At 47.1% G+C, this 14,683-nt stretch overlaps 1 protein-coding gene and 1 long non-coding RNA gene across 7 annotated transcripts in view; both read left to right on the forward strand.

The window, feature by feature from the left end:
- RXRG (retinoid X receptor gamma) overlaps positions 1–14,683 on the forward strand; it is a 213,567-nt gene that overhangs the window by 46,930 nt on the left and 151,954 nt on the right. The gene's annotated exons all lie outside the window — the stretch shown is intronic.
- Positions 1–14,683, forward strand: part of LOC132026213 (uncharacterized) — a 21,073-nt gene continuing 6,390 nt past the window's right edge. Inside the window, exon 1 of the long non-coding RNA XR_009406831.1 lies at positions 1–77. This is a non-coding gene — a long non-coding RNA (uncharacterized LOC132026213). The remainder of the gene's footprint in view (positions 78–14,683) is intronic.

Here is a 14,683-nt window from a genome sequence, read left to right on the forward strand (position 1 = left end):
CAGCTCTCTGTTGCAGCTGGCTTACGATCCGGGGTACCCCCCCTTTCTGGTCACGGCATGGCAGAGCCACACGGATGGTCTGAACTTGTTCCATGTGGGCAGTTTTCTCCCCTGGGCCCTGGTGACAAGAGCCCAGCATTCCGGGCATAGCAGATTCCTCGCCCGGCGGTATCCCACAAGTGATGGATTCCTTTCTGTCTCTCTGATTTGGCCTGGGTGCCTGGATCCTGGAGTCAGGGTTACGTGGGTTCAAACCTTGCTTGTGGACTGGGAGTGCACACACATTTTAAAACCTCTTCACGTCCACATATCCTCATTTGTAAAATGAAGGCCATAAGGTGATTGTGAGGTTTAAATCAAACGATGCTTGGGAGTGCCCGCTTTACGGGGAGCACTATGGCAATGATTGTTATTGGTGGTGATTTTTTATTGTCCCTTCATTTCTCCAATTAAAATTCTATCAATCTTGCAAGGCCCAGCTGGAACTCTGCCTCATCCACAAAGCTTTTTGTCCACTCAAGTCAGCAGGGGACTCTGTCCTAAATTCTCGTGATCACTCATGTCTAAGATTAATGCTCAATTGCCTTAAATATTTAATACTGTGTTACTGTTGTCTTAGGACCTGATTGGTTTCATTCTTGGGCCCCGGTATAGAGGGAAGTTCTCGAATACTGGTAATGAAGATTATCTTCTTCTTTTAGCCTCTCTGCTATCAGTGGTTATTCGCCCGAGCTCTTCTTCCGGGTGTCATGATTAGGAAGTACGGATCAACTCACTTAACATGAACTCATTTGGGTTAAACTGAGATAAACTGGCAGCATCTACACAGCACATGACAGCATCCTGGGACCCATCATCAGCTGGCTTTGTGCAGCGGCTGCTCTTACTAGATACGGAGAAGGCCCTCGTTCAGGGAACAGTGCATTCAGGGTCTGGTGTTACTGGTGAGAGACCTTGTTTTGACACCATCTCCTTCTGAAACTGGTGATTCTCAGCCTTGGATGCACAGTAGAATCACTGCAGAACTTAAAAAAATACTGATGCTCAGGCCACATTCTGGACCAGTTAAATCCAAGTGTGTGTGTGTGGCTGGGGTGGGAGGGGGTGGGTGGGTGGTGGTGGGACCCAGGTATGGTATTCTTGGCTTTGCGATGCTGCCTGGGCTGAGGAGGACAGAATTGCTCTAAAATCAGGTCCCCCGGCTCCTTCACTGGGTGCACGGGCTTCAGTTTGAGTTATGTGCATTCACCTCTTTTTCAGGAATATTGGCTACAATTAGCTTGTAGGAATTAGCTTTCAGGAGATCGTGGATGTCTTCAGGGTCCAAACCACAGCATGAAAGAGAGAGCATGAACTATCTGAGAATGCCTTGCAACCAGGCTGCTCACGGACGCTCAGTGTGCCTAGGAATAGAATTTTCCTTGCCCTAGGTCACCGGTGCCACAGCAGAGAACTGACAGGGCTCCCCAAGGACCTGAAGTATTTATAACTCTTACAGTATTTCCGCAAGGTGAGCTTTGCTGCCAGAGGCCCGAATCGGGCCTGTTAGGAGTCACTAAGGTGGAGGAGTTGGACACAGCCGCCGCAGGCTCCTGGGGAAAAGGCTCCTGGCACTGAGAGAGAGAGGCTCAGGTGTCCTGGCCGGAGAACGGAAAGCAGGGAAGGCGGGGCCAGCAGACCATCCAGGCTTCCTCCCCTACCTTGTCTGACATCTTTTGCACAGGGACTAAGTCCTCTGAAAAATAGATTTTTTTGAGGTTTATTCTCTATAAACTTTATCTATTTTAAGTCTACAGGCCAATGAATCTTAATAAATTTTCAAGGCTGTGCAAGCATTACCACGATCCAGTAGTAGAGTATGTCCATCACCCCAGAAAGATCCTGGGTGCTTGTTTCCAGTCAGTTCCTGTTCCAGCTCCCATCACGGCAACCACAAAGCTGGGTCCTACCTCTGCAGTTTTGCCTTTTCTGGACATTTGCTACAAATGGAGCCATACAGTGTGTGCTCTTCTGTGTCTGGCTTTTTTTCACGTAGCATAACATTTCTGAGGGTCATCCAACTTGTAGCCCGCGTGGGTATTTTCTTCCTTTTTCCTGCAAAAAGATGTTACGTTGCATGGATATGCTTCATTTCATTTATCCACATGTCAGTCTGGATCGCTTCTACTTCTGGGCTATTACCGAGTGCTTGGACACTCATGCTCCAGTTTTTGTGTGGACATATGTGGTCATTGGTCTTGAGGGAAAGAGCTTGGAGTGGACTTCTTGGGTTGTATGGTAAATTTATGTTTAGCTTTTTAAGAAACTGACAAATTGTTGCCAGAAGTGGCTGCACCATTGTACATTTCCATCAGAAATTTATGAAGGTTCTAGTTTCCCCACATCCTCACCAATGTTTGTTATTATCCATCTTTTTGATGGATAATCAAATCACACCTTCGTGATGTGGTTTTAATTGAGGTCTACTTCATCAATTTTTTTCTTTTTAGAATCATGCTTTTCATTTTTTATCTAAGAAATCTTTGCCTATTCAAGGTCACAAAGATTTTCCTCTAGATTTTAGGATACTTTAGATTTTCTGCTAATTCTTCTATAGTTTGGGCTCTGACATCTAGGCTTCAATTAATTTTGAGTTAATTTTTAGGTATGGCATGAGTAGAGATATAAATTAATTTTCTTTTTGCATGTGGATATCCAGTTGTTCCAGCACTATATTTTAAAAAGATTATTCTTTTCCTTTTTGCCTTGGTGCCTTTGTTGAAAATCAATTGATCATAATTATAAGGGATTATTTCTGGACTCTCAATTTTATTGCATTGATGTATATGTTTTATCTTTATGGTCAGTACCACACTGTCTTGATTACTGTAGCTTTATGGTAAGTTTTGCAATTAGGAAGCACAATCTTCCAACTGTGTTCCAAATTGTTTTGGCTGCTATAGGTTCTTTGCATGTCTATGCATATATTGGGATCAGCTTGTCGATGTCTTCAAAAAGCCTGCTGGGATTTTTTTGTGTTGTTGAACTTATTGATTGATTTGGATGCCAATGACCACCTCAATAATATTGAAATTTTCGATTGATGAATACAGAATGTTTCTCCACTTATTTAGATCTCCTTTAATTTCTCTTGGCAATGATTTATAGTTTTTAATGTATAAGCCTTTCAGTCAATAGATTTTTGAGAGTTTGGGTGGTCCTGATAGGAAAATATGTTTTTTGTGTGTGTGTGTGTTTATTGTTGTTTTTTGTTATCCTCAGAGGTCTCATTAAAAACCATGTAAAGAGGGGCACCTGGGTGGCTCAGTGGGTTAAAGCCTCTGCCTTCGGCTCAGGTCATGATTCCAGGGTCCTGGGATCGAGCCCCACATCGGGCTCTCTGCTCCGCGGGGAGCCTGCTTCCTCCTCTCTCTGCCTGCATTCTGCCTACCTGTGATGTCTGTCTGTCAAATAAATAAAATCTTAAAAAAAAAAAAATACATGGAGAGAGACACACAGCTTAGTAGCCAGGAGCAGGAGATGGTGCCATGAGTGGGAAAGGCAGTAGCCTGAGCATCAGGAGAACCAACTCTGATTTTCAGCAAGCCACTTCACCTTCCAGTTTGCTGATCTCTAAAATGAGTATAGCGTAATTTATTTTGCTTCAAGGTTGTAGAGTTAGAGGTAATGCGTGCAAAGAGCCTAGAAAAATATAGTGGTTGTTGACTGTTTGGTATAGCATGTTGGTGCCTGTGATGATGGTGATGATGATGATGGTGATGATGGTGATGGTGATGATGGTGATGATGATGATGGTGATGATGGTGATGGTGATGGTGATGATGGTGATGATGATGATGGTGATGATGGTGATGATCATGATGGTGAAGGTGGTGATAATGGTGGTGGTGGTGATGATAATGGTTATGATGGTGATGATGATGGTGAAGGTGGTGATGGTGATGATGGTGATGATGATGATGATGGTGATGATACAGTGTTGTGTGTGCCAGGGGAGAAGAAGCACTAGCAGAGGATGCTGCTCTTAGGGCTCTCATCTTGGCCATTGAGTCGCCTTGAAGCTCAAGGCAGAGGCCAGTGATCCACAATGGAGAAGTGAACATTCCATCTCATTTGATCTCCAGACAACTCACTGAATTTACTTTTCTCATCCACGAATTTACTTTTCTCATCCACATTTTGTCATCAAGGAAACTGATGTTTGAAGAGATAAAGTCAAGGTTCCAATGTCACAGAGCTAGTAAGAGGCAGAGCAGGATTGAAAGCCAGACCTGCCTAACTCCAGAGCCTCTGCCTTTCCACTACATGTCACCACCTTCACCTCCTCTGCCAGCTCCCTTCAGGGGATCTACAAGGCAGCAATAAATTCTAGGCATAGCACAAAACTCACTGGACAAATGGACACTGATTAAGTGATTGCTAGATCTTGTTTACCTTTGTATTTGACACATTAAAGTTTTAATTTTGTCTCAAGATTCAGGAAGGCAGATTTGGTTTCCATCACCAAGGATTAAATGGAAAAACCAAGCTGAATTCATGGGGGTTGATCATAGTAAGGTTTAAGAAGAAAGAAAAAGTCACCTGGGTTACATGACTATAGAGACTGAGATGAAAGACACCTTTGTCCTCAATTTTTAGTGTGAGCTGACGTGAGTACTCAGTTGCACCTTGCAGCCTCCATGTTCTGAGCTGCAGTCGCACTGGTGAGACAGAGGGGAGGAGCTTGTGGCTACATGAGATTTCAGATCTGGGGCTGCGGAGGTCCTCCGTCTGCTTCCTCCCCCTGGCCTTGCTCAACAGCAGCACAGCGATCCACGGATGTGAGTAGAGGCGAGCCTGGCTGATGGCTCATCCGCTTTTCCCTTACTCCCATGCAGGAGATTGGGGTCTGCTTTCTAGCAAACTCTTTCATATGGCGGTATGGAGAGTGCATCGGCTTTTAGAATCAGGTGAATTTTTTTGTTCCATTTCCACTCTTGGCTAGTTTTGGGATTGTGGGGAATGCACTTAGCTGATCTGAGCCTCAGCTTATTCATGTAAAATCATGCAAATAATTATTGTGAGGATTAAAACGACACAACATCCATAAAATGCTTATTAGCACCAGGTGTGTAATATGTCCTAGACAGAATCCCTTTGCTTCTTTTTACTGGAGTTAAAAATTATTAGATTTAGTTTTAAAGAATTCTCACTGTGGACAAGTGGCTTAGTCATCATTCGCTGCCCTCACAAATACCCCCAAAGCTTGGTGGTTAAAGATCACATACATTGATTTCCAGCTCATGTATCAGAGGGCTGAATTAACCGTGCCTTTGCTGGGCTTCACTGGGTTGGGTTCTGCTCTCTGTACCCCCTCATGTCAGGATCCCAGCTGAAGGGACATGCTGCTCTCACAGTGGAGAAACTCAAGGGAGCAGGAGCCAATGTGTAAAGCATATTTCGAGTTTCTGCTTGGACACGACATATACCGCATCTGCCCACATCCATTGTCATACGCCAAGCCCAAAGTCAGTTGGTGGGAAAGTCCAGTGTATCTAAAGGGAAGCGTGGCGTGGGCTTTAGGAATGAATAAACTATCTACCTTAATAAGTGAGAATTTTGAAAAGAGGCACATCTTGGTAAGCCAAGAAGTAATCATTATATTCAAGGAATATTTGAGCCTCTTCATTTTTAATCGTTCCCCTTGGCTGTGGCAATTTGCTTTTTCAGGTTTTCTTTTAAAAAGCAGAGCTGATGAAAGACCATTTGTCAGCGTCTGAGAAAAGATTTTCCTGTTTCTCTTCCTTCTTATTCTTCTCAGCCACTTGCTGATTCATCCTTTTTTTTTTTTTTTTAAACTCATTTGAATGTTGGCTTGCTTCTTAGGCCTCTCTCCTCCTTGTATACTCTTTTCTCCAGGTGATCTCACACATAACCGACTTCAGCTGACTCCTCGCTGAGGCATCCTGTCTCAGCATTCGCAGCTCCGAAGCCTTGAAGCAGCCTGCCCGAATCACCCGCTGCCCCTGGCATCTCTCCTCTGATGCTCTGTACATCTCCAAAGAGTAAAACCCAGCTCTGGCTCTGAGCATCCCCTCTAGGACCAGACCATCCAGCCGCTTGTGTACATCAAGACCTAGAGTTCATCTTTGCCACCTCTTTCCTCCCTCGCTCTCTCATGCAGTCCTTTGCAGGGTCCACTCCCTTTACCGCCTAAGGGCCTCTCTGATCATCTGATCAGCCACTTCTCTCCATCCCCACAGCCACGACCACCAAACCCTGACCCTCCTTCAGCATCCCCCAGCTGTCTCCCTATATCCTTGTGTTCTCCTTCTGATTTGTTTTCTGCACAGTCGTAGCCAGAGTGGTTTTGTTTTGTTTTGTTTTGTTTTTGAGAGAAGGGGAGAGGGGAAGGGCAGGGGGAGAGGGCGAGAGGGAATCTTAAGCACTTCCCATGCCCAGCATGGAGCCCTGTGTGGGGCTCTGTCTCATGACCCTGACATCATGGCCTGAGCTGAAATCAAGAGTCGGATGCTTAACTCAGTGAGTCCCTACCAGAGTCATTAAAAAAAAAAAAAAAAAAAGATTCACAATTGATCATATCTCCCTTTGGCTTAAAGCTCTTCAACGACTCTTTAATTTTTAGGATAAATACAAGAACTCTCTCCATGGCCCTCAGGATCCTGCATGATCTGGCTTTTTTCTGTCTCCTGCATTTTAGTTTGCAGCACACTTCTCCTGCCTATACTGTAGCTGCAGTGTTCTCCGCTCGCCGATCTTTCCACGCGTCATGCTCTCACTCTCTTGGGGACTTCGTACATGCTTTCTTCTGTTTGAAATGTTCTTACCTTAACCCCCATCCTTGAAATCCAGCTCAGGTGTCTCTTCCTTGCTGAAGTACCCCCTAGCATCTCCAGCTTGAGAGATTTGTTTTCTCTTCTACGAGCTACAGTTTCTGTATCGTTATGTGCGCAGAATGTATCTTGTAATGCTATTGTTTGCTTTGGTGACTCTCCACCTGGATTTCAAGGTCTGAGGACAGAGTTCTGTCTCATTCTCCAAACAATTTTTTTTTCCCTTTTGAGCTTAAATAAAATGGTGCAAAAGCCCTTCGTAAGGTCTAGAGAAAAATTCACTGCTCATAGAGTTCTTTTGCATAAATCTCATAACTGCAAACATCAAAATTTGGAGGTGGAAGGGATAGCTCTTGTGCATGGCCTTTTTTATTTTTAAGCTTTTACTTATTTATTTGAGAGAGAGAGCGAGCGCGCGAGAGTGTGAGCTGTGCGGCGGAGTGGATGGGGAGGAGCAGAGGGAGAGGAAGAAGCAGGCTCTCCGCCGAGCAGGGAGCCAGACATGGGCCTTAATCCCAGGACCCCGCTATTATGACCTGAGCTGAAGGCAGATGCTTAACCTACTGAGCCTTTGGCCTTTACTTTTATTAATGACAAAATAAAGCCTCGAGGGTTGAAATTTCTTGCGTCGGGTTGTGCAGCTGGTAGGCGTCAGGTGAAGTTAGCCGTCTGAGTCCTGCCTGAAGGCGAAGGTTTGTGTACCCGGGCCGCTAGGAGGGCTCATCCTTTCCCCGAAGTTACCATTTTTTCAAAGGCCAACTTTGTGCCAAGGATTGTCTTAGGTTCTAATACTCTCTAAATTTTAGGACTACATGCGGAGTTCAATCCCGATTTTAACTGGAGGGGAAATGAGAACCTCAGAGATTCCAATGTGTCCAAGGTCCGTGCCGCTCGTGTGGTGGTAACGCTGATCGTTATGGCGATTTTTTTTTACTTGTGGTTTGTTAGGTGGGGTGAGGGCTTGAGACGAGAAGAGCCTGAGTGCGTTTTCACCAGAACCCGGCAATCCCAAAGAGCCTTCTCAGTAGGAGGCTTGTATGATGTCAGGGTCTCCCCGTAAAGTGGTGCCTGTCTGACCCTCAGGGAGGCTGCAGATCAGAGAGGTTTCCGGAGCTCCCACTGTGCAGAGCCCACACTGGGCCAAGTTCAGGGAGGGGAAGAAGAACTAGAAGGCATGACGGCTTCTGAGGGAGACCAGATCAAAGGATAAGGCCTGTTCTGACCGCTGTGCTGATGGGGGATGAGCCCACTGTCACCTCAATGAATGTAGGGCCTGGCAGCCTAGTCGACCCAAGGCCTATACCAGACTGTATTTTTCTTAATCTCTTGGCCTAAACAGTCAGTCTGCTTAAGAAACCAGTTAGCCTGCTCCCTTTCCTAATCTGATCCTTGTCGAACACCCAGGATGGCCTTCAGATCGCCCCACATTTGCACCGGGTCCCCCGCCTCACCCCTCAACAAGATCAGAACTGTAATTGCCAGAGCAGATTGCCAGCGTGCTGTCTCCACCGTCTGGCTGCTTGCAAAGAACAGATAATCCTTTTAAAGTCTTAATAGTAATAGATGATTTGTTTGGCCTTATTTTCTAACATTAGCTTTCAGACAGCCTGTATCAAGTCCACAGGTTTTAAATCTGAATCCAAGAGATGAGCGGTTCGCAACAGGAAAGAGCTGCCAGTAGAATCACACAAAATCAAGCCTGGGAGAGTTAATGTGGTCAATTTCCGTAACACAGACGTCTTCTTTATGCAGAGAGGCAGACTACATTGGTAGGAAAAACACAAAACATGGCATCAGAAAGACCTGCGGCTAGGTACTAGCCAGAAGAAACAGGGCAACTGCCAACTTTTTAAACCTTGGTTTTTGTATCCACACAATGGGACAGTAAGTAACATCTTTCAAGGCTGCGGGAAGGTTTTGGGAGTTGTTAACTTATTCTACAGTGTAAGGGCAAGCACCTGGCAGGAATGGGAGCTCCCCGCAGATGTGCTAATGGCCTGTGGCGCTGGGGGGGGGGGGCACCAGACAGGACTTTCCTGTCGCCTCCTTGTGTTCATCCGAGATACACAAACTTAAGTGACGCACACTCCTCAATAAATGGAGTGTTCCTCATCATTTTCCTATGAGAGGCCCCTTATTTATTTATTATTTAAAATCAATTAGCCAAGGTATAGTACATCATTAGTTTTTGATACAATGTTTAATGAATCAATGAATTTAGTTGCGTGTAACACCCAGGGCTCACCACGCTACCTACCCTCCTTAAAACCCATCCCTTTTGAAATGTAATACCCTTTACCCTCACGCTCACTCACCGTCCCGTGGATGACATCCAGGGGCTGTTTTAAAAGGCGCATTTGCCGCGTGTGTAAGTGGTATGGTGCTGTAATCCTTCAATCCGACAACAAACGTTTCTGTAGTGCCTCCTTTATGATGGGCTCTGTTCTAGGCCCTGGGAGGCATCCGTGCATAAAATGCAGAAAGCCACACTCACACTCTCATGATGAAGGTGGAAGTGGGGAGAGAGTACTTACCACTTTTCACTTATTGATGATGATTTCAGATAGAAACAGAGCCGAGTGAGGGGGACCCAGTATATGTGTGTTGGTGGGGGGGGGGTACGGTACTGGGATTTTGAGGGCTTGTCATTCCAAGCAGAAGGAACCGCCATTGCAAGGGTCCTGTTGCAGGGTCATGGCCCTGCGTGTGTTAACAACAGCGGGGCGCCGGTGAGGCTGGGCCAGGGTGAGCCCTGGGGACAGGGGTGGAAGATGATATCAGGGAGTTACGGGGGTGTGTGGAGGAGAGGGAGATCCTCTAGGGCCCTGTGGGACTCTGTAAGGACTTGTGTGCTCCCAGGGTTTTGAGTATTATAGAGGGTTCTCCCCCTCCTTTATTTTTCCACTCAGCATCGTTTTGTGTGTGTGTGTGCGTGTGTTTAAAGACTTTATTTATTTGGCAGAAATCACAAGTAGGCAGAGAGGCAGGCAGAGAGAGGGGGGGAGGCAGACTCCCTGCCAAGCAGAGAGCCCATGCCAGGCTCGATCCCAGGACCCTGGGACCATGACCTGAGCCCAAAGCAGAGGCTTTAACCCACTGAGCCACCCAGGGGCCCCTCGCATCGTTTTTTAAGATCCATCCATATGTACATCTAGTCAGTTGCTTGTAACTGTTCTGCAGCACTCTGTAAATTCTACCTGCTTGCTCCTCGGGCCGGCTGCACTGGGTATCCTCATGCGGGTCCCACTACGGACCAGTGCGTTCGTCCCTGTGGGAGACACACATGGGCCTCAGCAGACTTGCTAGGTCACAAGGAGGCACACACTGGCGGTGAGAGGTTCCAGATTGCTCTCCAGGTGGGCTGTACCCACGTGTGCTCCTTCAGCAGCAAACCAGGGTCCCACAGCCCCACAGCCCTGCCAAATGAGATGTGATCCAGCTTTCCATTTCTTTTGCCAATCTAATACCAAGTCTAAAGTGACACCTGTTGTTTTAATTTGCATTTCTCTGATTACTAGTGAGCATGAGTACCTCTTTATATCCTTGTTAGTATTGAGGGGGTTTCTTCTCTTGTAAGTTGTCTGTTCATGTTCTTGGCCAATTTTTCTATTGGGGTTCTTTCTTGTTTTGTTTTGCTTTGTTGTTTTTGTTTGTTTGTTTGTTTGTTTGTTTTTTGGTGTGTGTGTGTGTTTTGTTTCTTGTTTTAGATTTGCAGGAGTTCTCTTAGATTCTGGATGTCATCCACTTGTTTTCAGGAGGTTAGATTTGAAGTCGCCTTTGGTAATCTAACCACCCGTGTTATGGCTGGGGAACCTGGGACCCAAGCAATGAAATGACTTTCTTAAAGTTAAACAGAGAGTGGGAAAGCTAAGACCAGAAGTCAGTACTTTTCACGCCATGTTGTGTGAAATGGAGGTTCTTTTCCAAGGTAGCAGTGATGGGAAGGGTGGGCAGGAAGTGCTGGGTGTTGCTGGTCCCTCCTCGCCCCCCCATCATCTGTACTTCTTTGCCGGCAATAGGGCCACTTGCCATGACTGCTGGGGGGACCAACTCTGGATGCCACAGGCCCTTGCCGTCTACACGGCCCCCAGTCTACACGGCCCCCAGTCTACACGGCCCCCAGTCTGATGACCATTTCCTTCTTTCCCTTCACACCATCACTACTTTATTTTAGGATGTTATCTCCTCGTGCTTGACCAGAGTTTCTCAGATTTTACTGTGTCCAAGATGCACTGAGAGGACACCCTGTAATGCAGACAGGCCCCCCCGCTAAGGATGGAGAAGGAAAGAATGATCCTTAGGACTGTGATGCGGGTGGCCCGTGGACCTCCTGTTGTGAATACCCCGCAGCAAACCGTTCCGTTAGCTACTCCGACGGAGCCTCTGTCTCCATGCCAGGGTCACTGCCTTTGTCTTCTGGGCCACCAAACAGGGCGGCGATCATTCCAGAACATAGCTCTCTCTGTCACACCTCCAGGTTTCACCCTCACCACCCATCTGACATGCTCCGTCCTTTGGGAAATTCTAGGACTTTTTTCAAGAGCTAGACCAAACATGGTCTTCCTTAGAAAGCCCCCTCTGATTTTTCCAGGGATCAAGTTCAGGGGCATAGCATGAATGAAGACAGGGTGAGGCACAGCCCCCTCCCCGGCATGGTGCCTTTTGAAATCCTGGTGGACACCCCTCTGTATAAGGGGGTCAAAGACACCACTTGAAGGCAGCAACACCTGGCACCAGCCAGTCTTTTCTTTTGAATAGTCGTTTCTGTCAAATATATAGGCACATAGTTTATTTAAAGACTTGTAGTTCTACAGAATTTGTTAGGAAAATGGCAGTCTTCCATCTGTTTTCCCTGGGTTTTTCCCCCAGCCCTGGAGGGAGACACTTGAAACTCTCTTGGCTGATTTTTTTTTTTTCTTTTGATATCACTAAAGAATATGGTTATGTTGATCCTATTTGATTTTTTTCAGTTTTAGGCATTGTCTGTTCACTTCCCATTGCAGAGAATAAGGATTTGATTTTCCCGCCTTCGCCTATGCCTTTCACGCGGGCCCTTCCCTACCCCCATGCTCTATGGCTTGCCCAATTACAGAATCCAGTAAGCCAGGCGGTTCTCCCTGTCTCTGTGCCTGGGGCCACCGGCCATCTGTCTGTCCACGTCAGAAATTCTGGGCTCCTTCCTTAATTCCTTCCTCTTTCTCCTCATCTCCTGCTCATTCTTCTCTTCATCTCCCAGGTACAGTCACTCAGGGAATTCTGTCAACTCCCTCTCTGACAACGCTCTTAAATTCATCCACTTCTCTCTCTCTCTCTCCCTTTTTAAATATTTTATTTATTTATTTGACAGAGAGAGAGAGAGAGAGAGCACAAGCAGAGGGAGCGGCAGGCAGAGGCAGAGGGAGAAGCAGGCTCCCTGCTGAGCCTGGAGCCCTATCCGGGACTCGATCCCAGGATCCTGCGATCATGACCTGAGCCGAAGGCAGCTGCCTAATCAAATGAGCCACCCCGGTGTCCCAAATTCATCCACTTCTCTCTGTTCCCACATGCCTCGGTCCCTGATCTGTCACCTCATGCCAAATGCTGCCATTACGCTAGCCTCCTCACTTCCTGTCATCCCTTTCTCTGATTGCTGCTTCTTACAGCCAGACTGAGCCCCCAAACACACAAGTTAGACCATGGGATTCTTGTGCTTAAAACTTCCAGTGCACCTCCGGGCCCGCGGAGGAAATGTCAAATTCCTGAGCATCGTGGGGTTGACACAGAACGTCATTTACCATGGCCTTGTGTCTTCCTGACACACAGGCTACATTGACTTGCCATGAAGGTTGGGGCCATGTGACATGTGAGGGGGAGTGACGTGTCACTTCCATGCCCAGGAAGTTAAGAGCTGCAGGCCCAGTGTACCTCTTCTCTCTTCTGCAGGGGACACCCCAGGCCCATGTTCTAGAAGGCATAGTTACAGGAAGGGGGAGGGCTGCCCTGCCCCCATCAGACTTTACCTGCGTGAGAAATTGGTGTTTGTTGTGCTAAGCCAATGAAGCTTTGGGGTTGTCCGTCACTGTAGCCTAGACTGTGGTGACCTGGAGTAGCACAAGGGATGTATCGGGCCCTCTGGGGTCTGGCCTTGCTTCTCCTACTGATATTACTTCTCCTCTCCTTTCCTCAGACTCTGTGTTCCAGCCACGACGTGCCGGGTTCTTTCCAGGCTTTGCACACGCTGCTCTTGTTGCTTAGAATGTCTTCTTGTTACTCAGCCCTCTTTGCCATGTTGCCTGGCTGGTCCCGACTCAACCTTCAAGCCATAGTTTACATGTTGTCTTCCTCTGGGAAGCTTTCAAGAGTCCCCACCACCTCCTGGGTGAGGGGTCCCTCCTTTGTGTCCCTTAGCACCCTGTGCCGACCCTTCGCTTCCCCCTCCGTCCTGAGTTTGCCCATTGACTTGTGTCTCTGCCAAGCCAGACTGAGCCCATTCTCTGTGGTGTGCTTGGGGCCAGTCAGGGGAGGTGCTCAGTTCATTTTGTGTGTATGTGTGTGTATGTGTGTGTGTGTGTGTGAGAAGATCCAGGGGATCTTAGAGGACAAGTTATTGTGAAAAACTGTGATTCAGATAGATTTCTTTTGCTAAGACTTTCTTGGTATTTTAAATTCCCAAGAGACCGTATTGGTTGGTCATTGGGGGAAATAGTAGCTGTGTGGTGTTGAGCACGTAACTTGACCTCTGAAGTCTTAATTTCATTATCTAAGGGGGAGAAGAGTAGTATTAGGACCTGCCTCACAGGGTTATTGTGGCAATGAAACGGGTTGATGTAGATGAGCCCTTAGGACAGTGCTTACCTACTTAGGACAGTAAATGTTAGATATGTTGTTAAGAGTATCCTAAAAGCAATTGTGGGATTAGATCCTGGAACACAAAAAGAGGAAAAAAAACAGTGACATCCAAGTGAAGCCTGAAGTTAAATCATAGTACTCTAGTTTTGGAATTTCTTAGTTTTGGCAGGTGAACCACTGGAATGGGACATAACTTTAGGAGACACTGGGTCAGTGGCATGTGGAAACTCTCCATGCCATCTTTGTAACTTTTCTATAAGCTAAGTTTCTCCCGGGATGTAGTATCATTATGGTACTCACTTTATTCTTGTAAAATCCCCGTACAATGTAGGCATTGTAATGATTGCCATTTACAGCTAAAGAAACCAAGGGACAGAAAAGTGAAACAGCTTGCCTGTGGCCACCCCTCACAGTCTACATAATGGAGTAGGAATGATAGGGGCGTTGGGGTTTCAGGAAAAGGCGATTATGAGCCCCTGCTTTGCGTAAGGCACCCCTCTATGTGCTGCGTCAACAAAGAATTACCAGGCGGTCTCTGTTCTCAAGCTCATGACAAGCAGGAAGCCCACGTTCACACAGAGGTAAGGACAGAATCAGGGACAGGAACCTAGCCCTGGACCCGGGGGCTCATGTCTTAACCATCACATTGAACACATCCGGGGAATCACGTGGGATTCACCTGGAGGTTTCGGGACAGCTGGCTTCGAGGGTAGGGCTGTGGATGGGAGTCTAGAGTGGGTCTTTGGGTTGAGCCGCCCCATCTCCTGCTCCCTCTCCCCCTTCCTCTGACTGCTCCAGGGAGGTGGATCACGCTGGTACCCGCTCAGCTCTTCTGTTCAGCCCTTCACAGGAGCTTCATGAGATACGGCAGCTCCTAGGGCACAGGGCAAAGGCTCCGGGGTCAGGCAGCCTGGGCTTCGGCAACCGTTCAGCTTCCTATCAGCTGTTTGGTCCTGAGCTGGTGACCTAGCCTCTCTGAGCTTCAGGAAAATGAGGGTAACACTGACCACCTGACCCATAGT

The sequence above is a fragment of the Mustela nigripes genome, chromosome 10 (genome assembly GCF_022355385.1).
Source record: "Mustela nigripes isolate SB6536 chromosome 10, MUSNIG.SB6536, whole genome shotgun sequence".
Lineage (NCBI taxonomy): Eukaryota > Metazoa > Chordata > Mammalia > Carnivora > Mustelidae > Mustela > Mustela nigripes.